The sequence below is a fragment of the Eubalaena glacialis genome, chromosome 11, assembly GCF_028564815.1.
Source record: "Eubalaena glacialis isolate mEubGla1 chromosome 11, mEubGla1.1.hap2.+ XY, whole genome shotgun sequence".
Taxonomy (NCBI): domain Eukaryota; kingdom Metazoa; phylum Chordata; class Mammalia; order Artiodactyla; family Balaenidae; genus Eubalaena; species Eubalaena glacialis.
The window spans coordinates 5752357-5780237 of record NC_083726.1 but is presented as its reverse complement, the minus strand read 5'-3'; the positions used below and the strand labels follow the sequence as shown (position 1 = coordinate 5780237).

The 27881-nt window shown below is 43.0% G+C and overlaps 1 long non-coding RNA gene across 1 annotated transcript; it reads right to left on the bottom strand.

Annotated features, from left to right (window-relative positions):
• Window positions 1-55: 55 nt before the first annotated feature.
• Window positions 56-27881, bottom strand: LOC133100396 (uncharacterized). Its single transcript, XR_009702484.1, has 3 exons — window positions 27829-27881; window positions 26528-26726; window positions 56-138 (listed from the first exon to the last, which is right to left on the bottom strand). It is a non-coding gene; the product is annotated as an uncharacterized LOC133100396 (long non-coding RNA).

The following is a 27881-nucleotide window of genomic DNA, read 5'->3' as shown; positions in this document are numbered from 1 at the left end:
GGTCTGAACATATTTTGGAAACCATTCCTTGAATACACTCTACATGGTGAAGAGTGGGGTCTTAAATGCGTGAATTTTTGTGTGTGAGGATACAAAGTATGCCAATCTGGTACAACCGCCATTTTGCACGTTAAATCCCTGTGATATATAAAAATAAAAAAAAAAATAGGTTACATTATCTTCAAGCACATCCTACAAATGTGGCCAACCTCCTATCTATTCCTTTTCTGAGAGGGCAGCTGGAGACTGTAAAAATGCCGCTAGTCATGACCTTCTTGCCAATGTTTCAAAGACTATTCTTAAAGGGAACACAGAATTGTGATTTTAGACTCACTTTTATAGCAGATCCAATAATCTTCAAAAATGGGACAACAAAGAGGCATTTGGATAGGAAAACCCACCTGCACCTCAACTACCAGTGACTCATTTCTTGGGGAGGTGGGCAGCAGGGGTGGAAAGTTTGGGTACTCTGAGCTCTCTTGAAGTGCCTCACTGAACATCCAACACACAAGTCAGAGGCACAGCTGGGGAAAACAGCACCAAAAATGGTGGAGTAAGGACCTCTGAAAATCATCTCCAAAAAAGTAATGAGAACACTGGCAAAAACTGTCAGAATCAGCTGTTTCAGAACTCTGGAAATTAACCAAAGGTTTGCAGCAATCTGGGGAGTGCTTACTCATGAGAGATGCCAGAATCTCAGAATGAACACCAAGTTTTATGGCATTTTAACTTCCCCTATTCCCATCTCCCCTCACCCCCAAATCTGCAATAGCCTTGAAACCAACATCCTACAATCACAGGGAAAACCCAGCAGACTGCCAGTCACTGGAAGGGAAAGAACAGGGTTGAAACGCCTTCAAAGCCCCATTATGAGAAAATTTTCATTATATGACTTACCTGACGGCTCCCTGAAAGACCCCTCTCACAAGGCTGTCTTTATTTGAACTGATTCAGAGCTTGCCCAGTGAGAACAAGCTATTGCCAAAAGGCATTTGTTGAAAAAAATTCAGGGGCAATTGTTTAAAATTTTAACTGCCTGAGCGGGTGGATAACAGACAGAGCAAATAATAGCCTAACCAAAAAGCTTAAACTGAAAAGCTGGGGAGTGAGACGTCCGTAGGGGCTTTGAGAAGCTCCCACATATTCCTGGGAATCTAGAAGGCTGTGAGCATGTCCAGGGCTATGTGCTTGCCTAGGAAAGACCTGAGAAGGCCCTAAGCTCCCAGCTCTGGCTGACCTTGAGGCTCTGCACAAGCAGGAGGTGGAGGTTGAGGCTGTAAACTGCCTGGCTGAGTGTTGACAGAATGCTCCAACACACACCAAGAGCCCCTCGGCAAAGACTGGAAGACTGTTGTGTCCAGGCATTTAAGGAAACCTCTGTCCCATCACACACTGACCAATAAGCTAACCAGTCAGGGACTTCAGTGGCCACACGTGACAAACAATACAGACCTTACAAAGTTAGTTTAGAAAAGTCACTAAACAAACAAAACACGGAAAGGAGGGAGAATATGATTTTGAGAACTGCCACTTTCTTAAAATGTCTAGTTTTCAACAAAAATTTTATGAGACATGCAACAAAAAAAAAGTACGGCCCACACATACCTATCTTCAGAAACCATACAAGCAAGAAAAGAGTGGAATGAAACATTTAAACTGTCAATAGGAAAAATAAAAACCCACCAACCTATAATTCTGTATCCAGCAAAATAGCCTTCAGATTTAAAGACAAATAAAGACTTGATCATACAAACAAAAATTGAGGAAATGTCACCAGCAGACCTGCTTGTAAGCAGACCTGCTTGTAAGAATTACTAAAATAACTTCTTCAGAGAGAAGAACAAATCATATGGGTCAGAAACTCAGACCTACATAAAGAAAGAAAGAGCATTAGAGAAAGAATAAATGAAGGCAAAATAAACATATATGCACCTAATAACAGAGCCCCAATATACATGAAGTAAAAACTGGTGAACTGAAAGGAGAAACAGACACTTCAACAATAATAGCTGGAGACTTCAGTGCTCACTTTCAGTACGGACACAACAATTAGCCAGTAGATTAACAAGGAAACAGAACACTTGAACAACACTTTAAACCAATTAGACCTAACAGACATCTATATAACACTCCACCCAACAACAGTAGAATACACCTTCTTCTCAAGTGGACATGGAACATTCTCCAGGATAGACCATTTGTTAGGCCATAACACAAGTCTCAATAAATTTAAAAGGATTGAAAACATCAAAGTATGTTCTCCAACCACACGGGAATGAAATTAGAAATAAGTATCAAAAAAATGAGGTAATTCGCAAATATGTGGAAATTAAACAACACACTCTTAAATAACCAATGAGAAATTAGCAAATACTTTTAGATGAATGAAAATGAAGGCACAACATACCAGAACTTATGAGATGCAGCTAAAGCAGTGCTTAGGGTAAAAATTATAGCTGTAAATGTCTATATTAAAAAGGAAAATTTCAAATTAATAATTTAACCTTCTTCTTCAAGAAACTAGAAAAATAAGAGTAAACTAACCCCAAAGTGAGGAGAATGAAGGAAATAATAAAGGTTAGAGCAGAAATAAATAAAATCAAATTTAGAAAAACAATAGAGAAAGCCAACAAAATTAAAAGTTAGCTCTTTAAAAGATCAGCAAACTGCCAAATTTTTAGCTAGACAGACCAGGAAAAAGTGAGAAACACTCAAATTACTAAAGTCAAGAATGAAAGAGAAGACATTACTATTGACCTCACCAAAAAAAGGATTCTAAGGGAATACTGTGAACAATTAATTGTATGCCAACAAATTAGATAACCTACATGAAATGGAAAATTCTTTAAAAAATGCAAGCTACTGAACCTGACTAAAAAGGAAACAGAAAATCTGAATAGACCTAAAACAAAAGACTGAATTAGCAGTCAAAAAACTTCTTGCAAAAAAACCCAGGACCAGATGGGTTCGCTGGTGAATTCTACCGAGTATTTAAAGAAGAATAATTAAAACCAATTCTTCAAAAACTCTTCCAAAAAACAGAAAAGGAGAGAACACTTCCCAACACATTCTATGAGGCCAGTATGACATCGATACCAAAACCAGACAAAGACACCAAAAGAGAAAGCTAAAGGCTAATATTCCTTATGAATACAGGAAATATCCTCAACAAAGCACAAACATACTGAATCCAGCAACATTAAAAAGAATTAGACATCATGACCAAGTGAGATTTATCCCAGGAATGCAAGAATGGCTGAACATAGGTGGTCACAAGGCACCGAGCTGATCTCCCTGTGCTATGCGGCTGCTTCCCACTAGCTACCTAGTCTACCAAATGTAAATTAGATAGCTAGTGGGAAGCAGACGCATAGCACAGGGAGATCAGCTCGGTGCTTTGTGACCACCTAGAGGGGTGGGATAGGGAGGGTGGAAGGGAGATGCAAGAGGGAGGGGATATGGGGATATATGTGTACATATAGCTGATTCACTTTGTTATACAGCAGAAACTAACACGACATTGTAAAGCAATTATACTCCAATAAGGATGTTAAAAAAAATAAAAAATTAAATTAAAATATATGCCCCTAAAAAAAAAATGAATGTAATACACACCACATTAATAGAATCAAGAAAAAACACACGACCAACTCAACTGATGCAGAAAAAGCATTTCACAAAATCCTACACCCTTTCACGATAAAAACACTCAACAACTAGAAAAAGAAGGGAACTTCCTTGACCTGACAAAGGGCATCAGTGAAAACCAATAGCTAACATCATACGTAATGATAAAAGAATAAAGGATAAAAGTTTTCCCCTAAGATCAGGAACAAGACAAGGATGTCTATTCAACATTGTACTACAGGTTCTAGCCAGGGCAACTAGGCAAGAAAATAAATAAAAGGTATCCAGATTGGAGACTAATAAGTAAAACTATCTCTATTTGCTGATAATATGACTTTGTACATATAAAATCCTTGGGAACACACACACAAACACACACAAAAACACACAAACACACACAACTATTAGAAATAATAAACAAGTTCAGTAAGGTACAGGATACAAGATCAATATACAAAAATCATTTAAAAATTTAAAAAATATATATACAAAAATCAATTGTAGTTCTACACAACTGCAATGAACACACTGAAAATAAAATTAAGAAAACAATTCCATGTACAATAGTATCAAAAAGAATAAAATACTTAAGAATAAACTTAACAAAAAGTACACAATTCGTACACTGAAACTACAAAGTATCACTGAAAAGAAATTAAAGGAGATCTGAATAAATGGAAAGACATCCCATGTTTATGGATAAGATTATAATACTCCTCAAATTGATCGACAGATTCAATTTAATGCTCATCAAAATCTCAGCTGCCTTTTTTGCTGAAATTGACAAGTTTACCCTAAAATTCATATAGAAATTTAAGAGATTCAGTATAGCCAAAACAATCTTTAAAAAATAAAAACAAAGTTACAGGACTTACACTTCCTGATTTCAAAATTTACTACAAAGCAACAGTAGTCAAGACAGTGTGGTGCTGGCATAAGGACAGACATGCAGATCAATGGGATAGAATGGAGAACCTGGAAACAAACCCTTAAATGCAGCATTAACCGATTTTTGACAAGGGCTGCAAGATCATTCAATGCAGAAAGAATAGTCTTTTCAACAAATGGTGCTGGGACAACTGGATATCCACATGCAAAAGAATGAAACTGGACCCCCACTTCATACCACATAAAAAAATTAACTCAAAATCAACCAAAGACCTAAATTTAAGAACTGAAGCTAGAGAGATTGGTTCAAGATGGCAGAGTAGAAGGACGTGCGCTTACTCCCTCTTGCGAGAGCACCAGAATCACAACTAACTGCTGAACAATCATTGACAGGAAGACACTGGAACTCACCAAAAAAGATACCCCACATCCAAAGACAGAGGAGAAGCCACAATGAGACGGTAGGAGGGGCACAATCACAATAAAATCAAATCCTGTAACTGCTGTGTGGGTGATTCACAAACTGGAGAACACTTATACCACAGAAGTCCACCCACTGGAGTGAAGGTTCTGAGCCCCACGTCAGCCTTCCCAACCTGGGGGTCTGGCAATGGGAGGAGGAATTCCTAGAGAATCAGACTTTGAAGGCTAGTGGGATTTGATTGCAGGACTTCGACAGGACTGGGGGAAACAGAGACTCCACTCTTGGAGGGCACACACAAAGTAGTGTGCACATTGGGACCCAGGGGAAGGAGCAGTGACCCCATAGGAGACTGAACCAGACCTACCTGCTAGTGTTGGAGGGTCTCCTGCAGAGGCGGGGGGTGGCTGTGGCTCACCGTGAGGACAAGGACACTGGAAGCAGAAGCTCTGGGAAGTACTCCTTGGCGTGAGCCCTCCCAGAGTCTGCCATTAGCCCCATCAAAGAGCCCAGGTAGGCTCCAGTGCTGGGTCACCTGAGGCCAAACAACCAACAGGGAGGGAACCCAGCCCCACCCATCAGCAGGCAAGCGGGTTAAAGTTTTACTGAGCTCTGCCCACCAGAGCAACAGTCAGCTCTACCCACCACTACGTCCCTCCCATCAGGAAGCTTGCACAAGCCTCTTAGATAGCCTCATCCACCAGAGGGCAGACAGCAGAAGCAAGAAGAACTACAATCCTGCAGCCTGTGGAACAAAAACCACACTCACAGAAAGATAGACAAAATGAAAAGGCAGAGGACTATGTACCAGATGAAGGAACAACATAAAACCCCAGAAAAACAACTAAATGAAGTGGAGATTGGCAACTTTCCAGAAAAAGAATTCAGAATAATGATAGTGAAGATGATCCAGGACCTCGGAAAAAGAATGGAGGCAAAGATTGAGAAGATGCAAGAAATGTTTAACAAAGACCTAGAAGAATTAAAGAACAAACACCTAGAAGAATTAAACAACAAAGAAACAGATATGAACACTGCAATAACTGAAATGAAAAATACACTAGAAGGGATCAATAGCAGAATAACTGAGGCAGAAGAACAGATAAGTGACCTGGAAGACAGAATGGTGGAATTCATTGCCACGGAACAGAATAAAGAAAAAAGAACGAAAAGAAATGAAGACAGCCTAAGAGACCTCTGGGACAACATTAAACGCAACAACATTTGCATTATAGGGGTCCCAGAAGGAGAAGAGAGAGAGAAAGGACCCGAGAAAATATTTGAAGAGATTATAGTCGAAAACTTCCCTAACATGGGAAAGGAAACAGCCACCCAAGTCCAGGAAGCACAGAGAGTCCCAGGCAGGATAAACCCAAGGAGAAATGCACCGAGACACATAGTAATCAAATTGACAAAAATTAAAGACAAAGAAAAATTATTGAAAGCAGCAAGGGAAAAACGACAAATAACATACAAGGGAACTCCCATAAGGTTAACAGCTGATTTCTCAGCAGAAACTCTACAAGCCAGAAGGGAGTGGCATGATATATTTAAAGTGATGAAAGGGAAGAACCTACAACCAAGATTACTCTACCCAGCAAGGATCTCATTCAGATTCGACAGAGAAATCAAAAGCTTTACAGACAAGCAAAAGCTAAGAGAATTCAGCACCACCAAACCAGCTCTACAACAAATGCTAAAGGAACTTCTCTAAGTGGGAAACACAAGAGAAGAAAAGGACCTACAAAAACAAACCCATAACAATTAAAAAAAATGGTAATAGGAACATACATATCAATAAGTACCTTAAACATGAATAGATTAAATGCTCCAACCAAAAGACACAGGCTTGCTGAATGGATACAAAAACAAGACCCATATATATGCTGTCTACAAGAGACCCACTTCAGACCTAGGCACACATACAGACTGAAAGTGAGGGGATGAAAAAAAGATATTCCATGCAAATGGAAATCAAAAGAAAGCTGGAGTAGCAATACTCAGATAAAATAGACTTTAAAATAAAGAATGTTACAAGAGACAAGGAAGGATACTACATAATGATCAAGGGATCAATCCAAGAAGAAGATATAACAATTATAAATATATATGCACCCAACATAGGAGCACCTCAATGCATAAAGCAACTGCTAACGGCTATAAAAGAGGAAATCGACAGTAACCCAATAATAGTGGGGGACTTTAACACCTCACTTACACCAACGGACAGATCATCCAAACAGAAAGTTAATAAGGAAACACAAGCTTTAAATGACACAACAGACCAGATAGATTTAATTGATATTTATAGGACATTCCATCCAAAAACAGCAGATTACACTTTCTTCTCAAGTGCACACAGAACATTCTCCAGGATAGATCACATCTTGGGTCACAAATCAAGCCTCAGTAAATTTAGGAAAATTGAAATCATATCAAGCATCTTTTCTGACCACAACACTATGAGATTAGAAATCAATTACAGGGAATAAGACGTAAAAAACACAAACACATGGAGGCTAAACAATACGTTACTAAATAACCAAGAGATCACTGAAAAAATCAAAGAGGAAATCAAAAAATACCTAGAGACAAATGACAACAAAAACACAATGATCCAAAACTTATGGGATGCAGCAAAAGCAGTTCTAAGAGGGAAGTTTATAGCTATACAAGCCTACCTCAAGAAACAAGAAAAATCTCAAATAAACAATCTAACCTTACACCTAAGAGAACTAGAGAAAGAAGAACAAACAAAACCCAAAGTTAGCAGAAGGAAAGAAATCATAAAGATCAGAGCAGAAATAAATGAAATAGAAACAAAGAAAACAATAGCAAAGATCAATAAAACTAAAGGTGGTTCTTTGAGAAGGTCAACAAAATTGATAAACCATTAGCCAGACTCATCAGGAAAAACAAGGAGAGGACTCAAATCAATAAAATTAGAAATGAAAAAGGAGAAGTTATGACACCGCAGAAATACAAAGCATCCTAAGAGACTACTACAAGCAACTCTGCCAATAAAATGGACAAATTCTTAGAAAGGTATAACCTTCCAAGACTGAACCAGGAAGAAACAGAAAATATGAACAGACCAACCACAAGTAATGAAATTGAAACTGCGATTAAAAATCTTCCAACAAACAAAAGTCCAGGACCAGACGGCTTCACAGGTGAATTCTGTCAAACATTTAGAGAAGAGCTAACATCCATCCTTCTGAAACTCTTCCAAAAAACTGCAGAGAAAGGAACACTCCCAAACTCATTCTATGAGGCCACCATCACCCTGATACCAAAACCAAAGATACTACAAAAAAGGAAAATTACAGACCAATATCACTGATGAATATAGATGAAAAAATCCTCAACAAAATACTAGCAAACAGAATCCAACAACACATTAAAAGGATCACACACCATGATCAAGTGGGATTTATCCCAGGGATGCAAGGATTCTTCAATATATGCAAATCAATCAATGTGATACACCATATTCACAAATTGAAGAAGAAAAACCATATGATCATCTCAATAGATGCAGAAAAAGCTTTTGACAAAATTCAACACCCACTTATGATAAAAACTCTCCAGAAACTGGGCATAGAGGGAACCTACCTCAACATAATAAAGGCCATATATGACAAACCCACAGCAAACATCATTCTCAATGGTGAAAAACTGAAAGCATTTCCTCTAAGATCAGGAACAAGACAAGAATGTCCACTCTCACCACTATTATTCAACATAGTTTTGGAAGTCCTAGCCATAGCAATCAGAGAAGAAAAAGAAATAAAAGGAATACAAATTGGAAAAGAAGAAGTAAAACTGTCACTGTTTGCAGATGACATGATACTATACATAGAGAATCCTAAAGATGCCACCAGAAAACTAGTAGAGCTAATCAATGAATTTGGTAAAGTTGCAGGATTCAAAATCAATGCACAGAAATCTCTTGCATTCCTATACACTAATGATGAAAAATCTGAAAGAGAAATTAAGGAAACACTCCCATTTACCATTGCAACAAAGAGAATAAAATACCTAGGAATAAACCTAACTGGGGAGACAAAAGACCTGTATGCAGAAAACTATAAGACACTGATGAAAGAAACTAAAGATGATACAAACAGATTGAGAGATATATACCATGTTCTTGGATTGGAAGAATCAATATTGTGAAAATGACTATACTACCGAAAGCAATCTACAGATTCAATGCAATCCCTATCAAATTACCAATGGCATCTTTCACAGAACTAGAACAAAAAATCTTAAAATTTGTATGGAGACACAAAAGACCCCGAATAGCCAAAGCGGTCTTGAGGGAAAAAAACGGAGCTGGAGGAATCAGACTCCCTGACTTCAGACTATACTACAAAGCTACAGTAATCAAGACAATATGGTACTGGCACAAAAACAGAAATATAGATCAATGGAACAGGATAGAAAGCCCAGAGATAAACCCACGCACCTATGGTCAACTAATCTATGACAAAGGAGGCAAGGATATACAATGGAGAAAAGACAGTCTCTTCAATAAGTGGTGCTGGGAAAACTGGACAGCTACATGTAAAAGAATGAAATTAGAACACTCCCTAACACCATACACAAAAATAAACTCAAAATGGATTAGAGACCTAAATGTAAGACTGTACACTATAAAACTCTTAGAGGAAAACATAGGAAGAACACTCTTTGACATAAATCACAGCAAGATCTTTTTTGATCCACCTCCTAGAGTAATGGAAATAAAAACAAAAATAAGCAAATGGGACCTAATGAAACTTAAAAGTTTTTGCACAGCAAAGGAAACTACAAACAAGATGAAAAGACAACCCTCAGAATGGGAGAAAATATTTGCAAATGAATCAACGGACAAAGGATTAATCTCCAAAATACAAAAACAAACGATCCAATCCAAAAATGGGCAGAAGACCTAAATAGACATTTCTCCAAAGAAGACATACAGATAGCTAAGAAGCACATGAAAAGCTGCTCAACATCACTAACTATCAGAGAAATGCAAATCAAAACTACAGTGAGGTATCACCTCACACCAGTTAGAATGGGAATCATCAGAAAATCTACAAACAACAAATGCTGGAGAGGGTGTGGAGAATAGAGGACCCTCTTGCACTGTTGGTGGGAATGTAAATTGATACAGCCACTATGGAGAACAGTATGGAGGTTCCTTAAAAAACTAAAAATAGAATTACCATATGACCCAGCAATCCCACTACTGGGCATATACCCAGAGAAAACCATAATTCAAAAAGACACCCCAATATTCACTGCAGCACTATTTACAATAGCCAGGTCATGGAAGCAACCTAAATGCCCATCGACAGACAAATGGATAAAGAAAATGTGGTACATATATACAATGGAATATCAGCCATAAAAAGGAATGAAACACTGAATCATGCTACAACAAAAATGAATCTTAAAAATATTAGGCTAAGGTAGACCCAAAAGACCATATACTATATGATTCAATTGATATAAAACGTGCAGAATAAGTAAATCTATAGAAACGGAAAGTAGGTTAGTGATTAGCAGGGGCTAAAGGAAGGGGGAAATGGGACTGCTAATGGGTATGCGGTTTCTTTGGGGGTGACAAAAGTTAGGTAGTGGTGATGGTCACACAACTTTGTGAATATACTAAAAGCCACGAAATTGTATACTTTAAAAGGATTCATTTTATGGTATGTGAATTACATCAGAATTAGAAAGAAAAAGGAGGGGGAGAAGAGGGAGGGGGAGGAGGGGGAGGAGAAGAGGGAGGGGGAGGAGGGCAGAAGAAGTAGCAGCACTTGGTGGGCAAAGAGAGAAGCTGCTCCCCTGGACACCTCTGGCATAGGGGGTGCCTTCTCAATAATTTTTAAGGTAATATGTTTACTTGATGGTTATTGAAAATGTGATTAAAACACTTAGAGGAAGCAAGGCCAAGGTCGGACACAGAACCAGATGCATCCCAGAGACAGTCCCGGGGGATGTCCTGTTTATCTTGGGCGCTGTGGGTCTCACCCAGGCTCACGCCCCCACTGTTAGAGCGAACCTGGCTGCGCTCCCATGCCCGCCAGCAGAAGGTCCTGGCGCTCAGTGGTCACCACGTTATTACATGCAATTATGAATTTATAACTCATAGATTCTGCCAGTCTGTGGCTCATTGGCATTTCAAAAATCAGGGCAAATTTTCTGCTCGTTCCTTTCTGGCCGCTCTCAGCATAAGAGCAAGAAACAAAACTCTCCCTTGCCTCAAGTGAATGAGGAAGCCTAAGTTCCAGCTCTACAGGGAAGTTTTATAGCCATCAATTGTCTGAGGCTCCTAACTTGGCTATCCTTCTCAGCAAAAAAAAAAAAAAAAAAAAAAAAAATTCCCTACTGGGCTTCACATTTAAACGCAAGTGCGTAATGAATAATATTCAAAAACAGATGAATGTGCATGGCACTATACGAGTATAGAAAATCAGGCTAGGCAACACCTCTAAAGCACTTGATCTGAAGAATCTCAAGTTTACAGGGTTGAAGAAATGAATCAGAACTTTTTCATGTATAGGAAATCCACATTGGCCAGTGCTCTGCTTCCCTCTCTTCGGGCAGCCCTGACTACCTGGCATGGTATCAGTCTGGACCTGTCTTATCTGCCACCATCCGTTGGCAGGTCCCTGTGGGCAGGGACCGTATCAGGGCTGATGCCATGTGAGGCTGAGAGCTTCATCCAGAGTCCCACATACATCCTTCTTCAACTAGGTACATTTAACTGAACTGAAACCTAGAATCACAACATAGGTAAATTTCCAGAAGAACATGGCTTGGTACATGTTCATACAGTCAAAACATGTTTATTAATCTCCTTCTAGAAGCTTGGGGGTCAATGAACAAAACTGGCACAATCATGGACCTCATGGACCTTATATTCTAGTAATGGAAGACATACAGTAAATAAAGTAAGTAAATTATACACATGCGTAAGGGCTATGGAGATAAACGGAGCAGAGGAGGAAAACAGGTGACATTGAGCAGAGATCTGAAGGGAACCGGAAAGGGAACAATGCCGCGAGGAGGACAAAGAGGCAGCAGGAGGCTGGCTGGAGGAAAACCACACGGGCCCCCGCGAGCCTCAGGCTGTGAGTGATGTGTGAAGCCGCTGGAGGGTTATGTACAGAGAAGCGGGTTACACAAAGGGTTATGACCTGGCCTTCGCATTTAAAGGATCCCTCTGGCTGTGTGTCAAGAATAGATCTACATTTGGGGAGGGAGGGAGATGCAAGAGGGAAGAGATATGTGGATATATGTATATGTATAGCTGATTCACTTTGTTATAAAGCAGAAACTAACACACCATTGTAAAGCAATTATACTCCAATAAAGATGCTAAAAAAAAAAAAAAAGAATAGATCTACAGAGGCAAGAGAGGAAACAGGAAGTGCAGTTACAAGTCTACTGCAATCATCCACGCAAGAGAAGCTGTGGCTTGGACCAGGGTGCTTTTGGAGAAAGTGTTGAAAAATGATCAGATTCCAGACACATTCTGAAGGAATAGCCAAAGTATTTCCTTACAGACGTGACCTGGCAGGCAAGAAAAAGGCTGGATTGAATGGCTATTAACTGAGCTGGGAGAGACCATAGGTAGGTCAGGTGTGGAGGGGAAGATCAAGAATTCCTTCTGGACATATTACAGTTGAGATGCTCATTCAATAGCCCAGTGGAGATACTGAATAGGCAGTTGGATGTATGAGGGATGAAGACAGAAGTTTGGGGATTGTCAGCATACAATGTACATAAAGGCATGATATCAAATCAGCCCACCAGAAAAGTAGGTGTAAAAAAAGAAAAGCTGCCAAGGCCGAGCCTTGGGGTACGCCGACATTCAAAGCTCAGGGAGATGAGGAGGAACTGGCAAAGGAGACTGAGCGAGAGTGACCAGTGAGAGAGGAGAAAAACCAGGGGACTGGAGTGTCCAGGAAACCAAGTGAAGAAAGTGTGTCAAGGATGTTGTGTGTCAAAGGTTACAGGGATAATCACGTAAGATGAGGACCAAGAACTGCCCTTTGGGTTAAGCCAGGCGGGAACCACTCATGACCCTAATAGTAGCCATACTGGTGGACCTGGGTGGTTGGGAGGAAGCCTGTCTAAGTGAGTTCAGATAAACTCAGAGGGGAATCAGTGACAGCAGATAGAGACGCCTGTTTCAAGGAACTCTGCTGTAAAGCAGAAGGGTGGGAACCGGAGGAGGGATGGGGTCAAGAGAGAACCGTCCTTAACACAGGAGAATCAGTAGCCCGTCTGAATACTCGTGATCGCGACCCAGCCTCGGGGCCAAGAGGGATGAAGCAGGAGAGGAGGGAGAGAACGGCTGGTTCCCATAGGTTTGCCTGCGGAGACAGGGTCTCCTCTCGTGGCTGAGCCTCTTCTCGGCGCACAGACCGTTCACGCCTCATGACCAGGAGAAGAGAGAGCGTGTGAACGAATGCGGAGAGGAGGGCGTGTGGCAGTTCCCTTCTGCTGGTGAAAGTTGGGTCATCAGCAGCAAGTGAGGACGGGGAAAGGACATGGAATGAAACCGTCGTCTAGAAGGGAAAGCGAGCGGGAGAAGTGGCAGGACGGCCAGGAGCGTTGAGAGCCCCCCCCGAGGCCCGTTGACAGGAACCCATGGGCCCGCACTCGTGGCGGCGCTGCGTTTCTCCAGCCACATTCAGCTGCACGGCAGGGCCACTGAGTGGGGTTTAATTGGGGTCAGAGTCTTGAAAAGCACATGTGGTACGGCAGGGTGAGGGCACGTGCAAGGGACGCGATGACATGGCAAGGAGTGCTTGGGAAGGAGCACCACGGATGGCGGGGATGATTGCGCACGTGAGACAACTGGGCAAGACCGAAGACGAGACAAGAGACTCAAGCTTAGGAAGAATTTTAAGAAGGGAAAAAAATGATTCAAATCCAATTAGCATTTAAGAGGGACTTACTTTGAACCAGGAAATGTGCTTAAGATGGATGAAAAACCCATCATTTAACCCTTCCCAGGCCCAATCACTTACTGCTCTTCCCGTTTCATAGGTGAGGAAACGGGTGCTCAGAGCAGGCAAGCGGTTTGCCCAGGAGCACAATGCTAAACCCCGAGCTGGGTCCAGAGTCAGGCTCTTCCCAGGTATCAAGTTTGCACTGCTGTCAACAGCCAAGGCTTTCCTGCTGCTTTTTGCAAAATTAACAACAAGTTCCTTGAAGGCAGTGGCGAGTCTCTGGCAAGCCCATTGCTGCCTGCACGGCTAAGGTTCTGGTCTCCCGCCTGACCTGCTCTCCAAGCACGGGGGTGGGGGGATCTGCCGTAACTGCGTTCCTCGTTGTGGTTATGGCTGATGCAGTTAACCACTTTATTTTATCCATAAATTCCCTTCCTAATAACAATAAGGCATGCCAGGGCTTTGGCCTCATGCCTTATTACACCACCTGAGGAGTGAGATAATCACCCAGAAATGTACTGCCTGTTGTGCATTTTATTACTTGAATACAAAGAGATTCAATTCAAGAAACACTTAGTTGAAGACAGCACAAAAAAAAAAATAGTAATCATATGAAAAGTAATGCCTCCTAATGCTACTGAGTACCCTGCAGGGAATAATCCTCTTCCAGCGGGAGAACGGTCTGGATGACCCATTGGGTCTTCTCCAGTTCTAATTTCTACCAACTGCAGGATCATAAAAGCTAGCGAGACTTCAATTACAATACGAATATTCGGAAAAGCCAAATCTGGATCACTCTGGAAACGGAGCCTATGTGGACGTTACACCTACACGTTCTTGGTGTACGCATTTCCCAACCAACTCTGCCCTCAACAGCTCGTTCTTCAGCGAATGCTGCAGGCCACACACTGGCGAGAGTGGAGGAACAGAAAGAGCAGTAGGGCCCACCCAGCCCCCAGGAGTTCAAGACCTAACTTGGGATGTAAAGAAAATGGCACGTTTTAAAAGAACAGGAACAAGGTACCCCCACAGGACGTCTAACTACCCTGACGTAGCTTGCAGAAACTCAGTGACACCTGGCTTCCTAGAGTTGATGAGAGTTGAAGTGCATCACCCCATCGCAGGGGTTACGCTAAAGACTTTGCCCAAGAGATGTCCTCATCAGTTCATCTCAAGAGGACAGGAGCTATTATTCCATTTTTAGATTCCTCAAGCAGACATAACATGGTTTTCTATTGTTACTAAAACCATTATTTTCTACATGCATTTATTTTCTATTTAAAAAAATTAGTTTTGGGGACTTCCCTGGTGGTACAGTGGTTAAGAATCCACCTGCCAATGCAAGGGACACGGGTTCGATCCCTGGTCCGGGAAGATCCCACATGCCGTGGAGCAACTAAGCCCGTGCGCCACAACTACTGAGCCCACGTGCCACAACTACTGAGCCCATGCATCACAACTACTGAAGCCCGCGTGCCTAGAGCCCGTGCTCCAAAACAAGAGAAGCCACCGCAATGAGAAGCACGCGCACCGCAACGAAGAGTAGCCCCCGCTCGCCGCAACTAAAGAAAGCCCGCACACAGCAACGAAGACCCAATGCATCCAAAAATAAATCAATAAATTTATTTAAAAAATAAAAGTAGTCTCTAATTTAAAAAATAAAAATAAAAAAATTAGTTTTAAAAGTCTATTGAGGACTTACCTGGTGGCGCAGTGGTTAAGAATCCAGCTGCCAATGCAGGGGACACGGGTTCGAGCCCTGGTCCGGGAAGGTCCCACATGCCGCGGAGCAACTAAGCCCGTGCGCCACAACTACTGAGCCTGCGCTCTAGAGCCCATGAGCCACAACTACTGAGCCCATGTGCCTAGAGCCCATGCTCCGCAACAAGAGAAGCCACTGCAATGAGAAGCCCGTGCACCGCAACAAAGAGTAGCCCCCGCTCTCCACAACTAGAGAAAGCCCGCACACAGCAACGAAGATCAAACACAGCCAAAAAATAAATAATTAAATAAATAAATAAATTTTTAAAGGCTATTGAAGCAGACATGCAGCTTTAAAACAGTGATTCTTAAAATGTGGTCCCTGAACCAGCAGTATCAACATCACCTGGGACCTTTCTAGAAATGCAAATTCTCAGGCTCCAACCCAGACCAACCAACCTGAAACTCTGGGGTGGTGGCCCAGCCATCTGTGTTTTAACAAGCTTTAGAAGGACCACTGCTTTAGAAGAAGCTGAAGTTGATTTCTAAGTACAAGTCTATAGTTTTTAAGGAGGCTCATGTGTAAAGTTCCCGGCTTGATATGAAAATGAAGTTAAAAGACCAGCACATGTTGCATTTAGGTGATTCTACTAGCATTACCTTGCAATAACCTATTTTGCTGGCCATTGGTTAATCATCAACCTTGTGAGTTAGACACCATTATCCATATTTTTAGAGGTGGAGAAATGAAACACCACAGGGAAAAGCCAAATCTACTCAGGAGGCCAAGACCCAAAGTCGCCTGAATTTAATCCTAGGCTTTTTGCCCAACTGTGCTAGGGGTCTGCACTCACGCAGGTACATGTGAGTGGTCTGTGTGCGTGCTCACATAAACACATGGATAAGAACAATGAAGTCTGCACATATTAATAGAGTAGTAAGAACATCTGTCAATTCTCAAGAATGGATACCTCACAGAACAGTCTAACAATTCTGCAACAGTCTAACAATTCTGCAAAATAACATGTAGAAAATTAAAAGCGAGTCATCTACATACATATCTCATCAAATATTAGGATTCCGGGGTTCGTGACACCAGCGTGTGAAGCCCAGTCTGCCTCCCCCATCTCGGTCTCACACTCCCTTAAGATCTTAGAATCGGCTGGCAACCCCTCGTTTACTGTCCTAAACATAGGAATTATAAGAATGCAAGTTGATTTACAAATATATTCCAAATGATAGGGCATCATAAAAAACAATTTAGCCAGTCATCTGAATTCAATTTAGCGGAAAAATCCCTGGTTATAAACCAACCTTTTCCCCAGCCGGTGGCCCCTCGCGTCTGAGCCTCGGCCTTCCTGCACCCAGGGTCTCCCCCGATGTCAGGGTCTCCTCAAACCCCCAGGCAGGCTCTCACCTTCCTCCCGAACCTCATTTTCACAAATACCTTCTCTTGCAGCATAAATTTCAAGTCTACCCACGTGCACTACAAGACTCACCCACACCAGCTCAGAAATCAAACTCAAAATAAAACACAAGCCTCTCAAAGTTTGACCTGGTGATTATTTACCACTATTATAATAATGATATAGAATATGTCAAAACAGAAAAACATGTTTAGCTCAATGTTAAGAGAAAAGGTACAGTGGGGTATATGCTATAAACATGATATAAAAACATATTTTCACAGGAGGCCAGGGTCTACAGGGCCTCATCTTGCAGACAAAAACAGCTATGTTGGGCTGGTGCAGACACTGATCTTTACTTTAAATGTTCGCTAATAAACATATCACAGCATGTTAGATGTAACCTGCCTGCCGGGGCCTACCAGGCAGCATGTGACCCAGCTCCTGCCTTTGTCACTCTCCCCACCTGCTTCCCCCGTCCCCATGGGCCCCTCTGCCCAGATCCTCTCCTCCCCCAACTCCTCACCCAGCTGACTCCTCTCACCTCCTGATCCACATGTGGCCATGGCCTCCTTAGAGACGGCACCCTGCTTGCCTTGCCTACATCCTCCTGGCAGAGTCTCTCATCACAGCCTGTCCTTCCCCAGCACTGCACTCACCTCAATGAGTAACTATACTTTCATTTGGGAAACTATACACTTGATTATAGGCTCCATGAAATAAAACAGTGTTTTTGCACTACTGTACCCCCTGCTCCAGAGTACCCAGTATCACTGGAGCTCCAAAAGCATTTATCAAATTAATGAAGGAAGGATTTTCACAGCCCCGTCTTTCAAACAGCACTCTCCTCCAAAAATGCACACACACACACAAACACAAACACACGCATACACACATACACACACACACACACACACCCTGCCACTCCTTGGTCTTGTTTAGGATCGTCACGCTCTTTCCCACCATCCAAGGTAGAAGCCTCGGCATCATCTGTGATTTCTCACTCTCATCCCCTGTGCCGACAACTAGTGACCAGGGTCAAAGTTTTTCTTAATTAACACCCATGACCCTTATGATTGTTTGATGTCTATGTTCCCTGTTAGACCATCAGTGCCGCGAGAGCAGGGAGCACATCTGATGACGGTGGTCCAAAAAATAATGCTTACTGAATTTAACTGAATTGAGTGTTGTGGTTCTGGGATCATTTATATCAGCATGAATTCCTTGATGCTCCAGAACACAGATCCTAAAGAAAAGGCTTATTTTGTTTTTGTCTGTAACGCGCCTTCTCTATCATGGACACAGAAGTCTAGTTTCAGAAAGTGCCTCAGAAATTCACTCTTACCTAATGAATATTTTCAGACTCACCACCACACCTAATGTGATGACAGATACAGCAACAGGCAACAGAAAAACAAGCTGCGTCAGAGAAACTGACCACACGTCGGCTGTCAAACAGCTGTTCCCTGCTCAAACACGGTTTCACTGGCAGCCTTTTAAATGTAATCGATGGAAACGACTGCATCCTCCTGGCTCCTGTGAGCAGACCAGGAGTGTTGAATGTGTCCTATTTATAGTGCAGCCGGGGCCCAGCAAGTCCTCGGATGCTGGCAAAGGGAAGATGAGACGGTTTCCCAGCTCAAGTTCCGTAATGGAAAGTCGTGCGGCTGCCGCCACCTACAGCCAGACACGTGGATCTGCACTGTCCACAGAGCCCTGCGGGCCTGGCGGAAGCATCTTCCGAGTTCACCATAGCCAGCTAACACCTGCGGTCACGTGCAGCACCAAACGAAGGACATTCAACTTTAAAATTTATAAGCCGATGCTTGTTGATATGATATGTAAGTTCCTAGAAGACAACTGTGGCACAAGAATCAGCACTGAGAACACACTTGCTGCGTGAACAACTGAAACAAACCAGATGGAAGTGATCGTGGTATCACCACCACTTTCTGAGCACCTTTGTCTCGAGGCCTGAGCCCAGCACCACACAGTGAACTCGCCAGGTTCCTCTGACCCGTCTGCTGACACAGGCGCTGGGGAAAGAGAAGCGCTCGCCTGGCCTTGGCTCTACTCCACGCGGTGCTGGTGGTGGTGGCACTATCTGTTTTGGTGCTGTTTTGTTTCATTGGCTTCAAGATAAACTATTTCTGAATTTGTGAATTCTGAAAAGTAAGAGAGCAGCAGGGTTAGGTGGATTTTCTTATTTAGCTTATCAAGCCGTAGGACAGAGCCCTGGGGTCTGCACATAACCCGACCTCGTGAGCTACTGGAAAACTGTCCAAAACCTCGGCGGGGCCTTCATAGGAATTTCACACTAAATTTTAGGTTTCTCAGGTGGAGGTATTTTAGGTCAACACAATGAGCACCACTTCTCTTCCCGTAACTCAAACACACACACACACCACACACACACCACACACACACACCACACACACATCACACACACACCACACACATCACACACACACCACACACACACACCACACACACACCACACACATCACACACACACCACACACACACCACACACACACCACACACTCACCACACACATATCACACACACCACACACACACCACACAAACACACACACACACCACACACACACCACACACACATCACACACACACCACACACACATCACACACACCACACACACCACACAAACACACCACACACACACCACACACACATCACACACACACCACACACACTCACCACACACATATCACACACACCACACACACACCACACACACCACACACCACACACCACACACACACCACACACATCACAAACACCACACACACACCACACACATCACACACACACACCACACACCACACACACCACACACACATCACACACCACACACATATCACACACACACCACACACACACACCACACACACCACACACACACCACACACACACCACACACACACCACACACACTCACCACACACACATCACACACACACCACACACACACCACACACACCACACACACACCACACACACACCACACACACCACACAAACACACCACACACACCACACAAACACACCACACACACATCACACACACACCACACACACTCACCACACACATATCACACACACCACACACACACCACACACACATCACACACACACCACACACACATCACACACACACCACACACACCACACAAACACACCACACACACACCACACACACACCACACACACCACACAAACACACCACACACACACCACACACACATCACACACACACCACACACACTCACCACACACATCACACACACCACACACACACCACACACACACACCACACACACCACACAAACACACACACACACACCACACACACACCACACACATCACACACACACCACACACATATCACACACACACCACACACACACACCACACACACACATCACACACACACCACACACACACCACACACGCATCACACACACACCACACACACACCACACACACACCACACACAACCACACACCACACACACCACACACACACCACACACACACCACACACACACACCCCACACACACACCACACAAACACACACACACACATACCACACACACCACACACACCGCACACACATCGCACACACACCACACACATATCACACACACACCACACACACACCACACAAACACACCCCCCACACACCCCCCACAAACACACACACACACCACACACACCACACACACACCACCCACACACACCACACACACCACCCACACACACCACACAAACACACCACACACACACATCACACACATCACACACACCACACACACATCACACACACACACCACACACACACCACACACACACCACACTCATCACACACACACCACACACAACCACACACACATCACACACACACCACACACACACACCACACACACCACACACACACACCACACACACCACACACACCACACACACACCACACACACATCCCACACACATCACACACACACCACACACACACACCACACACACCACACACACACCACACACACACCACACACTCACCACACACACACCACACACACTCACCACACACACACCACGATCTCACACACACACCACACACACACACCACGATCTCACACACACACCACTGTGGTTCCCTCCATTTTCCTCACATCAGCCAGAACAATCATTTTAAAATACTGATCTCCTCGCGTTACTTCCTTGCTTTAAAAACTCCAGTTGCTTCCTATTGCCCTTAGAAAACTAAGACCAGAGTCCTTCATGGTGTCACAGGCCTGCTTCTTTCTCCATGACTCTGGCCGCCGGCACTCCTTCTAAGCAGTCAGCAAGTGCTGTCAATGTTACTTGGACAACACCTCTTACATCGACCCCCCCCGCCCTCTCCATCCCTCACGTCACTGCCCACGTTCGTCCTCACCCATCTGGATTCCAGAAAGAGCCCCTTAGATGCACCCAGGTCTCCAACTCCTTTCCACTCCATCCTCCTCTGTTGCCAGGATTTATCTTTCTAAAGCACAGATACAGTTACATTACTCCCTGGCTTAAGAAACGTGCAAGGCAAAACTACACATGTGTTAAAATTTCACAGGACTATGCACCAAGAAATAAAATGAGTGCCTGTCAAAACTGGTGAAATCTGAATAAAGTCTCTATTTGTTACTAGCACTGTAGCAGAGACAGTGTGCTGGTTTGCTAAGTGTGCTACGGTTATTCTGTAAGATGCTACCACTGGGGGAAGCTGGGGGCACATGGGAACTCTCTGTACTGATTCTGCAACTTTTTTGTGAAACTACATTGTTTTTAATTTAAAAAAAAAAAACAACCAAAAACATGTACTTGCACTACTTCTCCAGGGTATACAGACTGAAATCAAACTCCTAACTGTGGGATGTAAGATCATTCACATCATTAATAACCTGGCCCCAGGAGACTCTTCCAGACACCACAGCTCCATGCCTGCTGCATTTTTACACAGAATCTGAATGAATATACCATGTAGTCCCTCACCTCTGAGTATGGGTTCATGCTTTTTCCTCCTCTTCCACCACACTCCAATTCATCTTTCAAGACTAAGGGTAGAGCCCCTCCTTCATGAGGCCTTCCTATCCTCCTTAAAACTAATCATGCCTTATATCTGGAAAAGGCGAAAACTCTAATTCAAAGAGATACATGCACCCCAATGTTTACTGCTGCACTATTTACAACAGCCAAGACACGGAAACAACCTAAATGCCCATCGACAGATGAATGGATAAAGAAGATGTGGTACATATACTTATACAATGGAATACTACTCAGCCATAAAAAAGATTGAAATTATGCCATTTGCAGCAACATGGATGGACCTAGAGATTATCATACGAAGTGAAGTAAGTCAGACAGAGGAAGACAAATAGCATATGATATCACTTTTATGTGGAATCTTTAAAAAATGACACAAACAAACTTATTTACAAAACAGAAATAGACTCAAAACAGACATAAAAAACAAACTTATGGTTACCAAAGGGGAAATGGGGGAAGGATAAATTAGGAGTTTGGGATTAGCAAATACAAACTACTATATATAAAATAAACAAGTTCCTACTGTATAGCACAGGGAACTATATTCAATATCTTATAATCAACTAGAGAAAGCCCGCAAGCAGCAACGAAGACCCAACGCAGGCAAAAATAAATAAATAAATAAATAAATAAATTTATTAAAAAAAAAAAAAGAATCTGAAAAAGAATATACATATATATGTGTAACCGAATCACTTTGCTGTATACCTGAAACTAACACGACATTGTTAATCAACTACACTTCAATTAAAAATAATAAAATTAAAATTAAATAAATAAAAATTTAAAAAAACTAATCATGCCTTTACAGCCAACTTGGTCTTATAGTTTTGCTTTGCCAATTGTTTTATTTAATAAAGAAAAGGACAGGGACTTCCCTGGTGGTCCAGTGGTTGAGATTCCACACTCCCAATGCAGGGGGGCCAGGTTCGATCCCTGATCAGGGAACTAGATTCCGCACGCCGCAACTAAAGGAGCCCGCGTGCCGCAACTAAAGATCCTGCATGCCACAACTAAGACCCGGCACAGCCAAATAAATAAATAAATATTTTTTTAAAAAGAAAAGAAAAGGACAAAAAGGTCAAAGGCACCCGTATTTCCATTACCTTGCTAGGGGGCGGGGCACATCAAGAATAAAGTATTAATACCTCCCAGTCCACCCCTCTAGTCCCACATCTATCTTCACTTTGATTCTCTGCTTCCAGACTTTTCTCTTGGCTGTTTATCTGTGGGCCCTGCTAGTTAGTCAGTGAGCCCTTCCAGTGGAGAGAATCAGCTGCACTCATCTTCCTGTACTCAGCACCTACCATGGGGCCTGGCACGCAGGAAGCACTCTATTAATCTTTGTTCTCAATGGACCACAGTTATCAACACCTAACACTGCAAGGGTAAGGAGCGTGGGCTAATTTCACCCTTGATCTCGAAAGCCAAGCCATGTTCTGAGCATGAGCCCTTTAGGTCACCCCTGGCTTTGCACCATCTTCAGTTTAGGTTTTCTACATAGAGAGAATTAATAAATACGATTACATCAAAACTTGTAAGGTAAGGTAGAAAATAGCAAGGATAATAAAACCAATGCCCCCCAAACAAGCACCGAGTCACAGACCATCAGATGCACTTATTAACCACAGGCAAAAACATGATTAGAAGGCTATTCCACTGATATATTTGTTTTACTTGCCAGATAAGTATTGATGTCCAGTTTCTAACAGATGCTATTTATATCAGAATCATAACAAAAGTGCCATCCATCTGCCTTGGCATCCAGAGAAAACATAATTCAACACGACAGTAAGAAATGTGCACAGCCAAACAGAAATGGCATCAGAAGCAAAAACTGTTGGAACTGGTATCATGGGGGGAAAATTATCACTTGACAAAACTGGAAAAAGTTGCAAGCAACACAAAAAATTTTGGCAGTTAAATCCAAATACTTGAGAAAAATCTTCTCCTTGTCTATTCTGGTATCAAATGGATGTTTTGTCATATTTTGGGGCACATACACTTTAAAGCTCCCCTTTTAGACCTTGCATACACTCACTCCATCATTTCCTGAGCATCTCTACTTTTGGACAGTGGAGAAAATAAAGGGTTTGGAGTCAAGAAGACATGGAGTCAAACTGGTTCCACTATCTACCATGCAAACTTGCAAGTTAATTAACCTCCTCCTGACCCAGTTTCCTCAACTGCAAAATGGAGATAATATCTCTCTTTAGAGCACGTTATTCATAACCTGGAATCTAGGGACAAGCTACACATGTGTGCATTTTTAGATCTTCAAACTCTCAGAGGTTAAATGCCAAAGTGTGTGTGAGGTGATTTTTCTAGAGAGATGATACATGGCTTCCACCAGGTTCTCAAGGGGCAAGTGACCCACGACGGTTCAGTGCCACACCCTGAAGGCTATGACAGGACTCAGATAATGTATCTAAAGAGCCTGACACACAGCAGGCTGTGCTCACTCGCGGACAGTTGTCATGAACTTTAGGTTCTGGGAAGGCACAGAAACATGAATCAGCCAGAGCCCAGGGTCAAAGGCAGGGAGACCGTTACGGTGTAAGGTGTTGAGGGGCGTCTCCGGGTTTCGTAGGACAACAAAGAAAGGCAAACCAAAGTCTCTCCAGAAACACTCCAGCGGGAGAAAACGACAAGGTGGAGGCACCGGGCATATCAGGACAGTGACCTGACCATCACTGCAGTGTCCTCAATGCCTAGACAGGGCCTGGCATACAGCAGGTGCTCCATAAATAACTGTTAAGTAAACAAATGACTGGGACCAACCCAGGGTCCAGGATAAGACCACTTACAAATTCCCAGGAGAAAAACAAAATTCAGAAGGTGTTCCTGAATACTACTGTTCCAAAAATTTTCATTTCAAAAATCCTACGCAAATACAGTCATCCACATTCTCTCCCTTAATAGTGAGGACACTGAGCCTACACCCTGGTCACTCTGTAGTCAACCCGGCCATCCAGGGCTTGGTGATGAACCCCAGGAGAAATGTCCTTTAGATGGAGGCATTAGAAATGCTTTCTTTTTTTTCCAAAGGAACTAAAATGCCTTATTTGCCTGGAAAAAATGAATTCAATTTCTTTTTTTTTTTCTTTTTAATTTTCTTCTCCTGGGTTCAAGAAGCTCACAGCTAATAAAACAAAAATGAAGCAGACTCACAAATATAGAGAACAAACTAGCGGTTACCAGTGGGGAGAGGGAAGGGGGGAGGGGCAATATAGAGGCGAGGGGAAAAAAGGGGTTATTATGGGATTATATGAAATCATGTGTGTGAAACTTTTGAAAACTAAAAAACACTATAGAATTTAAAGAATCTTTCATTCAATGAAAAAAAAAAGAAGCTCACAGCTAAATTTGCAGCCCAACTGTATTAACCATTACAGGTGATCTGAGTATTCTCTTTCCTCCTGAAGTTACTTTCCTATTTTACCATATTGTATATATTTTTACAAGTCACCTCGAAGCCCAGTGGGACTTTTGGAGTACATACATGTCTGAGAGTGTAAGAGCACTGGTCAAGAACACAGGCTCTGGGAATTCCCTGGAGGTTGGTGGTTAGGACTCTGCACTTTCACTGCCGAGGGCCCGGGTTCAATCCCTGGTCAGGGAACTAAGATCCCACAGGCCGCACGGAGGGCCCAAAAAACAAAAACAAAAAAAAGAACACAGCCTCTGTCACCAGGCAGTCCTGAAGCAGAAGCCACACGTCACCATCTATCAGCTTTGTTGTGCCTTAGCTTCTCTGCATCCCTGCTGCCTCATCTATGAAATGGGAATAGTAATTGTACTTTTTCATATGCAGGAAGTGAGCACTAAATTAAAAAGGTAATGTGAGGTCCCAAACTGTGCCTGGAACATGGTAAGTGCTCAATAAGTATTAGCCAGGAGGAGCAGTAGTAGTAGACACAGTAAAACTGCAGAAAAACAGATGAAAAGAAAACAATGGCGCCTGAAACAAATTAAACAAAATAGCAGTACAAGATTGAAACCGGAGAAAAAAGTGGAAAACGAAGCTCTTTCGTGCTGGAAGGGCATCATGTTCGTATGTTATCTCTATTCACAGAGTTTTCTCAAATGCTCCTTTCCTTTGCATCTCCTCTCCTAAATGGCGTGGATATCCTAGATAGCACTGCGTTGAAGGTGAATTCATATTTAACTAGAACAAGAATTCAACCTACATAGTTGCACAAGCCTAGACCTGGGGTATTCTTAGATAAGTATGCTGTACAAAAAGGTCAGCTCACTAGTGGTATTTAAAGGAAGAAAGCGACTGTTAGCTTCTTGCCTCACTCACACCTTCTCATCTGTATTGTACAGCTTGTTTTTCAATCCTGGCAGGGGAAGGAGTCATCCAAGAAAAACTTCAGTGACTATTATCATCTACTAACCTTAAACATTCACTCCATACCTGTAAAGAGGCTTTATTAAAGCAACTGTCTGGTTAACAGCCAATGGCCTCCCACTGGATTCCTGCTCTGGGCGGGCGCCAGACTTCTGAGCATCCTTCTGGAGCTGGTTCTGTCTCCATGTGCCACTCAGCTGCAGGGGTCACAGCATGGGCGCTGTAGAGATCTCCGCACAGGAAGAGGTGGTCAGCTGGAAAAGGTCTGGGAAACGGAAGACAAAATGGACAGCAAATTTAAAGTCTCATGTAAGCATTTCTTGACAAATATCTACAAGCACCTGCCATAAGCCAACAACTAAACTGATGGTATAGGGAAAGGGAGAGCACAGGTAGCTGAAATAAATCCCTGCCCTCCTAAAGCTTCCAGTAAGCCTGAGTGGGAGACAAATATGTTCACGGAAAATCAAAATCCTTGCCTGATTCACTTTCGATTCCCCAGAACTTAGCCAAGTAAATGTTGAATTGAAGACAATGGATAAAAGAAAGAGATGAAGGAACAGCAGTATGTGAAAGTCAAAAAAAAGTCTTTTCAGCATTTCTGTAAGTCTACTCATTTAGGGGCACATACAACTTAAGAAACATTATTAAATTACTCCTCTTGAAAGTGAAGTAAGAGTCCTCTTAACAGGGGCAAGTCATCCTGAAAGGCAAAGATTTTCAGGAGAGAAGGAAAAGGAAGTATGGGGTGATTTAACCAACAGTCTTAAAGAATCTCTGAACATTTCACAGAGTGCTTCCAAACAACATTTCTGAGAGAGGCAGGGATAACTCGTGCGGCCTGAGGAAGAAGAATGTTCCAGAAAGACCAGAGATTCTGACGTGAGACATAAGTGCTGAGTTTGAATTCTGACTCTGCAACTTCCGGTTGTGTGATTTGGGGACAACCCCCTTCACCCCGTGGAGTTCAAGTCCTCATCTATAAGGCGGAGTTTAAAATATTCGAAACACTGCTGTGGGGACAGATGAAATAAGGGACATGAAGCATTTTGTAAATTGGAGCGATGTAACCCTCAAGAGATGCAGGGAGGCAGATTCGCCATCTTCCACTTTGCTTATAGTCGGTTTCCCCCACGCAAATAAGACGGTACTATTCACTGCAGTAGCCCCAGAGCCGACAACGGCTCCTGGCACAGGCAGGCGCGCCACACACACGTATGGAACGAGTAAACGGGTCACCAGCCCTATGCCATGGACGGGGAGGGGACGCTCCGCGTCCCGGGGCTGTGGGACCCCCAGAGCTGCCCGCCCGGGCCCTCCTCAGCCCCCCGGGCTCGCGCGCGCTCGCCGAGGCCGCGCCGTCTTACCCCGGCCCCTTCTCAACCCTCCGCCTCGCGGGGCCCCTTCTGAGCGCCGACCC